This window comes from Oncorhynchus kisutch, unplaced genomic scaffold (genome assembly GCF_002021735.2).
Source record: "Oncorhynchus kisutch isolate 150728-3 unplaced genomic scaffold, Okis_V2 scaffold1382, whole genome shotgun sequence".
NCBI lineage: Eukaryota > Metazoa > Chordata > Actinopteri > Salmoniformes > Salmonidae > Oncorhynchus > Oncorhynchus kisutch.
The window spans coordinates 43,302-54,690 of record NW_022263327.1 but is presented as its reverse complement, the minus strand read 5'-3'; the positions used below and the strand labels follow the sequence as shown (position 1 = coordinate 54,690).

The 11,389-nt window shown below is 42.4% G+C and overlaps 1 long non-coding RNA gene across 1 annotated transcript; it reads left to right on the top strand.

Moving 5' to 3' along the window:
- The first annotated feature begins 4,887 nt into the window (after window positions 1-4,887).
- On the top strand, window positions 4,888-8,994 carry LOC116366204 (uncharacterized). Its single transcript, XR_004208244.1, has 4 exons — window positions 4,888-5,132; window positions 5,518-5,565; window positions 5,834-5,933; window positions 6,199-8,994. It is a non-coding gene; the product is annotated as an uncharacterized LOC116366204 (long non-coding RNA).
- The last annotated feature ends 2,395 nt before the right edge of the window (window positions 8,995-11,389 follow it).

The following is an 11,389-nucleotide window of genomic DNA, read 5'->3' as shown; positions in this document are numbered from 1 at the left end:
GTGTGTGTGTGTGTGTGTGTGTGTGTGTGTGTGTGTGTGTGTGTGTGTGTGTGTGTGTGTGTGTGTGTGTGTGTGTGTTGAATGTCACAGTGTTGAATGTCACAGTGTACACACAAGTCAAGGTGTCCTTGGTAGTACCTTGCGGCAGGGGGAAAGCAGACAACCAAATGATTATTATGTACCGGACCCCCAACCATCTGCTCCGACACAAATCGTCCCGCCTCTGAATCTCGTTGCCTACCCCTGATCTAAACATTGATTGGTTTGCTTTGTAGGTCAGAGTTCATTCAATCATTTATTTATTTAAATTAGGCCCTGTTTCCCAGACACCAAGTCCAGGACTAAAAAGTTATTTCAATTTAAAATCTGTAAATGAGAATGCTTTTTAGTCCTGGACTAGGCTTAATCCACATCTTCAATGTTGATCTATTAGGTTTCCTCTAGCTGTCAATAGCATTTCTGGAAATGTATGGGGATGATTTATGCCATAAAATGTAAATAAAATCTCTGTTTGTTGCCTACAGGTTTTTTGTGACATTCTTATGACATTGTAGCATGTCTGTTAAGGCATAGGACATGTCATGTTGACATGGTATCATACCAGACAGATGCTGAGATAGAGAGAGAGTCTGGCTTGGTTTCAACGGGAGGTGATGTAACACTATGCCCTTTGTCTGAAAAGGAAATGTACAGAATGTAGAAAATAGTACAAATAAAGAAAACTCAGGAATGAGTAGGTGTGTCCAAACCTTTGACTGGTACTGTATATATATATATATAGGAGAGACAGAGAGAAAGAGAGATACAGAGAGAGACAGACAGACAGACAGACATACAGTGGGGCAAAAAAGTACTTAGTCAGCCACCAATTATGCAAGTTCTCCCACTTAAAAAGATGAGTAATTTTCATCATAGTTATACTTCAACTATGACAGACAAAATGAGAAAAAAAATCCAGAAAATCACATTGTAGTGATTTTTTATGAATTTATATGCAAATTATGGTGGAAAATAAGTATTTGGTCAATAACAAAAGTTTCTCAATACTTTGTTATATACCCTTTGTTTGGCAATGACAGAGGTCAAACGTTTTCTGTAAGTCTTCACAAGGTTTTCACACACTGTTGCTGGAATTTTGGCCCATTCCTCCATGCAGATCTCCTCTAGAGCAGTGATGTTTTGGGGCTGTTGCTGGGCAACACGGACTTTCAACTCCCTCCAAAGATTTTCTATGGGGTTGAGATCTGAAGACTGGCTAGGCCACTCTTGAAATGCTTCTTACGAAGCCACTCCTTCATTTCCGGGCGGTGTGTTTGGGATCATTGTCATGCTGAAAGACCCAGCCACGTTTCATCTTCAATGCCCTTGCTGATGGTAGGCTTTGTTACTTTGGTCCCAGCTCTCTGGAGGTCATTCACTAGGTCCCCCCGTGTGGTTCTGGGATTTTTGCTCACCGTTCTTGTGATCATTTTGACCCCACGGGGTGATATCTTGCGTGGAGCCCCAGATCGAGGGAGATTATCAGTGGTCTTGTATGTCTTCCATTTCCTAATAATTGCTCCCACAGTTGATTTCTTCAAACCAAGCTGCTTACCTATTGCAGATTCAGTCTTCCCAGCCTGGTGCAGGTCTACAATTTTGTTTCTGGTGTCCTTTGACAGCTCTTTGGTCTTTGCCATAGTGGAGTTTGGAGTATGACTGTTTGAGGTTGTGGACAGGTGTCTTTTATACTGATAACAAGTTCAAATACAGGTAATGAGTGGAGGACAGAGGAGCCTCTTAAAGAAGAAGTTACAGGTCTGTGAGAGCCAGAAATCTTGCTTGTTTGTAGGTGACCAAATACTTATTTTCCACCATAATTTGAAACTAAATTCATAAAAAATCCTACAATGTGATTTTCTGGATTTTCTTTCCTCATTTTGTCTGTCATAGTTGAAGTGTACCTATGATGGAAATTACAGGCCTCTCTCATATTTTTAAGTGGGAGAACAATTTGTGGCTGACTAAATACTTTTTTGCCACACTGTAGATAGATACACAGAGAGAGATAGAGAGAGAGAGAAAAGAGAGAGGGAGTCTGGCTAGATTTCAACGGGAGGTGATGTAACACTATGCCCTTTGTCTGAAAAGGAAATGTACAGAATGTAGTTTGGCAGTACAACCCTACAGTTGATACAATGGAGCGCATACAGGTAACTGCCAAAATAAAGGAAACACCAACATAAAGTGTCTTAATACGAGCCAGAACAGCTTCAATGTGCCTTGGCATAGATTCTACAAGTCTCTGGAACTCTATATTGGAGGGATGTGACACCATTCTTTCACAATAAATTCCAGAATTTGGTGTTTTTTTGACAGTGGTGGAAAATGCTGTCTCATGCCCTGCCCAGCATTTTTTATACATGACCCTAAGCATGATGGGATGTTAATTCCTTAATCAACTCAGAAACCACACCTGTGTGGAAGCACCTGCTTTCAACATATACTGAACAAAAATATAAAAGCAACATGCAAACATTTCAATGAGTTTACTGAGTTACAGTTCATATAACTGTATTTCACATGGCTGGGAAGGGGCTCAGCCATGGCTGGGCCTGGGAAGGCATAGCCCCACCCACTGGGGAGCCAGGCCCAGCCAATCAGAATGAGTGTTTCCCCACAAAAGTGCTTTATTACAGACAGACTCCTAAGTTTCATCATCTGTCCGGGTGGCTGGTCTCAGACGATCCCGCTGGTGAAGACGCTGGATGTGTAGGTTAGGCTGGCGTGGACATCCCTGCAGTCAGTATGCAAATTTCACACTCCCTCAAAGCTTGAAACATCTGTGGCATTGTGTTTTGTGCATATTTTAGTGACCTTTTATTATCCCCAGCACAAGGTGCACCTGTGTAATTATAATGCTGTTTAATCAGCTTCTTGATATGCCACACCTGTCAGGTAGATAGATTATCTTGGCAAAGGAGAAACACTCCCTGACACTCCGTGTCTTTTTTGCCAAATGACAGCAGTGACAAGGATGTTACCCCAAAAAGACCGGTACCCAGGCTACCATCTAGGACCACTATGGAAATAAGTGTTTTCATTGGGCCTATATAATGCTTTCACATGTTATCCTTCAGTAAACAAATGCACATCTTGTTGGATGCATTATTTTTTAACCCAAATAAAATTCAATTCAATTCAATTGAAAGTAGTGCTGGAGATCCTGGAGAAAAGGAACTAATCTGGTGTGAAGAGAAATAATGCTGTTATGATTCCATTAGTAACATTGTCCAGCTATATTTATTATATATACACTGAGTATAAAAAACATTAAGAACACCTGCTCTTTCCACGACAGACTGACCAGGTGAATCCAGGTGAAAGCTACGATCCCTTATTGATGTCACTTGTTAAATCCACTTCAACCAGTGTAGATGAAGGGGAGGAGACAGGTTAAATAAGGATTTTTAAGCCTTGAGACAATTGAGACATTAAGTGTGTGTGTGTGTGTGTGTGCCATTCAGAGGGTGAATGGAAGAAAAGTGCCTTTGAACAGGATATGGTACTAGGTGCCACACACATTGGTTTGTGTCAAGAACTGCAACACTGCTGGGGGTTTTCACACTCAACAGTTTCCTGTGTGTATCAGGAATGGTCCACCACCAGAAGGACATCTAGTCAACTTGACACAACTGTGGGAGGCATTTGAAGCGTCCCCGTGGAACACTTTTGACACCTTGTGGAGTCAGTCCATGCCCTGACGAACTGAGGCTGTGATGAAGGCCCAACTCAACATTAGGAAGGTGTTCCTATTGTTTGCTATACTCAGTGTATGAGAAAAGATGTAGATCTCCTACAGTACAAAACTAAATCCGTGTCTGTGGTGAAGTCATGCTGTTGACTTGCGCTACAGCATGACAGCAGCTGGGAACATGGCTACTTAGCATTCAGTCACATGTTGTTTGTTACTTGGCATTTATGCTATTAAATGTGGCAACACATTGAAAATAACCGACGGATTAAGCATATTATATTTAAGCAATAAGGCCATAAGGGGGTGTGGTATATCGCCAATACCATGGCTGTACCATGGCTGTACCATGGCTGTACCATGGCTTTACCATGGCTGTACCATGGCTTTACCATGGCTGAAGACTGTTCTTAGGTACGACGCATCACGAAGCGCTAAAACACAGCCCAAAGCTGTGGCATATTGGCCATATATTCTAAAACCCCTGAGGTGCCTTATTGCTATTATAAACTGGTTACCAACTAAATTAGAGCAGTAAAAATGCATGTTTTGTCATACCATGGTATACGGTCTGATAGACCACGGCTTTTCAGCCGATCAGCAATCAGGGCTTGAACCACCCAGTTTATAATTACACAATAAGGCCAGGGGAGGTGTGGTATATGGCCAATATACCACGGCTAATGCCTGTTCTTATGCGCAATGTGGAGTGCCTGGATACAGCCCGTAGCCGTGGTATATTGGCCATATGTCACAAGCCCCCGAGGTGCCTTATTGATATTATAAAGTGGTTACCAATGTAATTAGAGCAGTAAAATTACATACTTTGTCATACCCCTGGTATACAGTCTGATTTACCACAGCCAATTAGCATTCAGGGCTCGAATTACCCAGTTTATAATTAGCTATAACCAAGGCCATTACAGTGACCAGTGTATTAATTTTAGGGAAAAGTGTGGTCCAAACTATACTTACTTTTAACTCGGCAACATTGTTACATTGTGTCAACAATTTGTTACTGTTACATTTCACTTCCGATCTGCTGTCAGACTAGGCCTATACGCATTCCACTAGCCAGTCGCTCCTTTCTTAATACTGACGCACACACAATCTAAACCAATCAAAGACTGCAATCACAATGCTCCCGGCCAATCAGAGGCGTTTTAATGGGAGAAGGCGGGAGAAAACTGCAAGGGGGTTCTTGATTAGGAACGCAGCGGACCCGTTGATGCTGTTGTTCTAGCTAAGGACACAATTTGATATTTATTTATCTTTCAGCCGGTGATCTATTCGGTGTAACGATGGGCTCTTTCGCGCTGCCGATGATCTGTTTCACCACGTTATGGGCGCTCGTTGGTATTGTAGCACCCTTTTTCGTGCCCAAAGGACCAAACCGAGGGTAGGTGTCCTACCTACCGTTATCCATACAAACGCATAACAGAAGCGAAAAATGGTGTATAATGGTAATCTGATTAATGGTAATCTGGTAAATATTTATATTCGCTTTTTTTAAGGCAAATATTTAGCATTGTAAGGATATGTTCCTATATCTCGGATTGTAATGAATGAACGGGATGGAAACAGTGGGCCCTGGACAGAAGCCTTATACGCATCGATCCTCTCTCTCTCTCATCCCTGCTGTTGGCCCGCTCGCAATGCAGTTGTCACAGTAGTAGCTAAGTAGCTACTGTATATCAAAGATGTCGTTCATATTAAGCAGGTTATAGTGTGTGTTTGCGATGATAGCTGATATGGTAATGTGTATTAACTCTTTCTGTTCACAGGGTTGTCATCACTAGTTTGATCTTGACAGCTGTTTGTTGTTGGTTATTGTGAGTATGGATGTCCTGTCAGGTTCTCTACTCTGTGTTATCTCTAAGTCTACTTACTGTATAAGTTAATGTCAGGTTCTCTAGTTGCTGTATAAGTTAATGCCAGGTTCTCTACTGTGTGTGTGTGTGTGTGTGTGTGTGTGTGTGTGTGTGTGTGTGTGTGTGTGTGTGTGTGTGTGTGTGTGTGTGTGTGTGTGTGTGTGTGTGTGTGTGTGTGTGTGTGTGTGTGTGTGTGTGTGTGTGTGTGTGTGTGTGTGTGTGTGTGCAGCTGGCTGATAGCCATCCTAGCCCAGGCCAACCCTCTGTTTGGACCTCAGCTGAAGAACGAGACTATCTGGTACCTCCGCTACTTCTGGGAGTAACACCAGGTCAGTCGTACTGTCTAATTATAACGCCTGACATAGCACTGTATAATAGCTTTCAATAATAAGCGTTAATGTGTCAGGGCCGCGAACCCTGACCCTCACAGCCTAGGATACCAGAGATGGCATGGGTTGGAATCTGACCTACTGTCATTCAGACTCGCAGTCTCTCCTACCTTTCCTGTCTTCTCTTCACTGGCCTAGCTCAATAAAACACATAAAACCCCCACAAAAATTATTGTAAAAAGAATCTCTCTCTTTCTCTCTTCAGGGTTGGGTTCTCTTTGATGCTCCGTTGACCACATATCTTCATTTCCTTCATCCATCCTGGACTGGATTCTTTTACAACTTGACTCCTGAAACCCGTCTATACCCTCCTCTTTACATCCCCGGCTACATTCCTCTATCCCTCCATCCCAATGTCTTTCTTACGTCACTGCAACGTTGTCAGAATGTTTTGCATCGCCATCTGAACCTGCAGCAGTCAAGTCAGATAGGAGAGAATCTGCACTGTCCAATTTACAGTAGCTATTACAGTGAAAGAATACCATGCTATTGTTTGAGGAGTTATGAACTTGAAAAGTTATGAAAAAAACAATTAGGCACATTTGGCCAGTCTTGATACAAAATGTTGAACAGAATGCAATGGTTCATTGGATCAGTCTAAAACTTTGCACATACACTGCTGCCATCTAGTGGCCAATATCTAAATTGTGCCTGGGCTGGAATGATACGTTTTGGCCTTTCTCTTACATTTCAAAGATGATGGTAAAAAAAAAATACAAAAAAAAACATTGTTTTTTTTCTTTGTATTATCTTTTACCAGATCTAATGTGTTATATTCTCCTACATTCATTTCATATTTCCACAAACTTCAAAGTGTTTCCTTTCAAATGGTATCAAGAATATGCATATCCTTGCGTCAGGTCCTGAGTTACAAGCAGTTTGATTTGGGTATGTTATTTTAGGTGAACATTTGGGGGAGAAAAGGGTCCGATCCTTAAGAGGTTTTAAACAATCATGTTCTAATGTTGGGATCAAATCTGTGACAACATAGATAAGCGATGTATAATACTCCTTAGACAGAAAAGTATATGACACTATATATGTAAGGATTATATGAAACATATATCTAGGTCATCATGCTGCTGATGTTCCAACGTGTTGTAGAATGCATGCAGAATTCCATTTATTGGATAGCAGGTATGAAAGTCATATGACATATCAAATGATATAATATAATTGTATATGTTACATATAATCCTTCTATTTTTGAGCAAAACAATGTATTTGTTTTGATAATGCACTGGACGGCATAGCTCACACTGATAAACCCGATATTACCAGGTCGCATATAGATGTCATTTGCGTCTCTAGCTACAGTTAAAACGTGCAATCTTGGAGGTTTAGTTGACCTGTTATTGTTATTGTTTACAATTCCTCTACATGTTGTTGTTATTATTATTATCATCATAAGAAAGTCTTAATAGAAGTTGAGTATTTATTTTGACTGACGTCCTGGCTCTTACATAAGTTGACTGTTATGTTATGTGGAGTCAGTGTCTGTATTATGTTACCTTGATGATTATTGTTGAGTCATTCTGTGTGTAAATACTAGTACATTTCCAGGAGTGGTTGGCTGGCCGACGGCCATGAGAAACTACACTCGAGAGCCCCACTCCATTTTAAGCGTCTTTAAAATCTCAACCACTAGGACAACTCCTTACTCTAGCCTCTCTCCTTTCCCATCGTCGCTCTCCAGGATCGTTATGGTCCTCCTAGGGTTGCAAAATTCCAGTAACTTTCCCAAAATTCCCTGGTCAGAAATCCTGGTTGGAGGATACCCAGATTTCCTACACATTCCCTTCTAATTCCAAGAATATCCCTACCGGGATTTCTGGAAACCTGGGAATTTGGGGAAATTTCCTATAATTTTTCAACCCTAGGTCCTCCTAGTTACCATGGTGATCATGATCACAATATCAGCCAGTGTTTGTCGTCGACCACAATACAACTAGTCTTGCTGCAGGGACAGGGTTGGAGGACTCAATTCCAATTCAACAATTAACTCCCATCAATTCAGGAATTTCCCTATAAAATGAACTGAAAAATCATAATTATGAATTGAAACATTTCCATTCCTAAATAACTTTGAGTTGAACTTGAATTGACTCCAAACGCTGCAAGTGCTTGCTATCAGCCTCTGCCCCTTCTTGTGTAAACGATGTGTGATGCTTTCTGTAGGAAGGCACCCCAGCTCCAGCCAGCCACAACCTTCCCTGCCCTCCCTCCACCCCCACCCAGAGAGAAGCCATCTTAGCCTCAGTGCCAGTCTTGTTAGTGCCACCATGCCAACTCCTTGTCATTCGCTGTCATACTAAACATGTTTGGCTTGACAATCACACCAATGTAGTTGGCAAGATGGCACAAACACATCTGGGACCAGGCTAGGGCCTCCTATCTCTGAGACAGCTTGTTCCTCAGCTCAGCCAAAAAGTCAAGAAAGATACATCAATATACAGCTACTTTTGAGAAAGACCAAATGATGTTGTGTTTTCCTTTAAGCCTTGTTGATCGTTGTGGTGGCGGTTTACAGAGGGATCAAAAGTGATAGATCAAGTCCATGTCCCTAATGGCAACCTATTGCCTATAATATATAGCGCACTCCTTTTAATCAGGGCCCATTGGGCTCTGGTCAAAAGTAGTGCACTATGTAGGGAATAGGGAGTAATTTAGGACGCTCCCTGAATTAGACATGATTCAGCCCAGGGCTGACATGAATAGATCTGTTTACATGAGAGAAAGCTGTTCCATGTATTCCAGCTATGTAGATATGTGGAAGCCTCGGTCCATTATTATGAACACTAGACCTAGGTTGCAACGGGCACAACAGCTCGTTCATTGTGGTCACCATGGAAACATTGAGCGTATAGATGTGTGTGTTTTTGACACTGGAAAAAGACTTGTCTGACTCAGGCCTTGTGTAAGTGTGATCTAATGTGTAGGTGTATACAGTGACATTGTCCATGTGAATCCCTTAGTAAAAACCCTATTTCAATGTCTGGTACACTGTGTCATGTCTCCTTCTGAATCCTTCTCAGCCTGCACCTGACACTTGTCTCTATCGTACAGACACACACACACACCTGATATTATGAGCAATGTTCTTTACCATTCATTTAAACAGTTAGAACGAAGGTTTGTACAGTTAAAGTTGACATTTACACAGTTAGAATGGAGTTTAAAGGGACGTTTAGACAGTTAAAATGGATGTTTGTACAGTTAAAGTTGACATTTACACAGTTAGAATGGAGTTTAAAGGGACATTTACACAGTTAGAATGGAGTTTAAAGGGACATTTACACAGTTAAAATGGACGTTGGTACAGTTAAAGTTGACATTTACACAGTTAGAATGGAGATTAAAGGGACGTTTAGACAGTTAAAATGGACGTTAAGGCTATAGCTAAAGGAAACCTCTAGCCTTACAGCTACAAAAGAGGGGGAAAAAACAATTGAGCCATTTGTGCAACCAGCAGATTAGGGATTACAGGGTTACATAACATTACAGACATCATTCATCATCTAGGATCAGACAGTTGTGATTACCCAACATTATGGGCCTGCTGCTGTGTGAAGGTGATGGAAAATCGTTGTATCCCAAATGGCACCCTACAGACAATGATGACTGAAGAAGATACAGGACGATATGAGATGTGGAGGAAAGTTTTTACTTTGAAATTCCTATTTGGCCTTCAACAATCACACACACACACACGCACACACACACACACACGCACGCACACACTTTCAATAGTCTAAACCTCTCTGTCTCATTTTTAACAACGACCCACCTGGGCTATGACTATTGTTTTCAACAGAATGAAATGGCCTTGGTGTCTCATAGTTACCATGTTCCACAGTTCTGGCCATAGAGATAGAATGAGAACACAGACCTATACACTCTAGAATATCTATGGTTCTGACAGGCTTGTTCAGTGATTGGATTAAAATCAAATCAAATGTATTTATATAGCTCTTCTTACATCAGCTGGTGCGACAAAGTGCTGTACAGAAACCCAGCCTAAAACCCCAAACAGCAAGCAATGCAGGTGTAGAAGCACGGTGGCTAGGAAAAACTCCCTAGAAAGGCCAAAACCTAGGAAGAAACCTAGAGAGGAACCAGGCTATGAGGTGCGGCCAGTCCTCTTCTGGCTGTGCCGGGTGGCGATTATAACAGAACATGGCCAAGATGTTCAAATGTTCATAAATGACCAGCATGGTCAAATAATAATAATCACAGTAGTTGTCGAGGGTGCAGCAAATCAGCACCTCAAGAGTAAATGTCAGTTGGCTTTTCATAGCTGATCATTGAGAGTATCTCTACCGCTCCTGCTGTCTCTAGAGAGTTGAAAACAGCAGGTCTGGTACAGGTAGCACGTCCGGTGAACAGGTCAGGGTTCCATAGCCGCAGGCAGAACAGTTGAAACTGGAGCAGCAGCACGGCCAGGTGGACTGGGGACAGCAAGGAGTCATCATGCCAGGTAGTCCTGAGGCATGGTCCTATGGCTCAGGTCCTCCGAAAGAGAGAATTAGAGAGAGCATACTTACATTCACACAGGACACCAGATAAAACAGTAGAAATACTCCAGATATAACAGACTGACCCTAGTCCTCCGACACATAAACTACTGCATAATAAATACTGGAGGCTGAGACAGGAGGGGTCAGGAGACACTGACCCCAGTCCCCCGACACATAAACTACTGCAGCATTAATACTGGAGGCTGAGACAGGAGGGGTCAGGAGACACTGACCCCAGCCCCCCGACACATAAACTACTGCAGCATAAATACTGGAGGCTGAGACAGGAGGGGTCAGGAGACACTGACCCCAGTCCCCCGACACATAAACTACTGCAGCATTAATACTGGAGGCTGAGACAGGAGGGGTCAGGAGACACTGACCCCAGCCCCCCGACACATAAACTACTGCAGCATAAATACTGGAGGCTGAGACAGGAGGGGTCAGGAGACACTGTGGCCCCATCCAATGATACCCTCGGACAGGGCCAAACAGGCAGGATATAACCCCACCCACTTTGCCAAAATGTCTGTGATCATTCTCTGTCAGCTGCGTTGTTCTCTCCATTGCATATGGAATGTGTCATATGCTGTGGCCTATATCTACTGCCGACTGGGAGAGGACATACTGTACGTATAGCACACACAGGCGCGCATGAACGTGCACACACTCTCTCTCTCGCTGTGTTTCTCACAGTACACACAAGTACACACCCTCTCTCACAAACAAACGCACACTCGCTGTGTCTGTCTCTCTCCGTCACTCACACCACACTAAACTGTTCTATAATTAATGAAAGATAACGTACTCTCCCTCTCTGTCACACACACACACACACACTAAACTCTTGTATTATTCATGGTAATGTAACTTGACGTT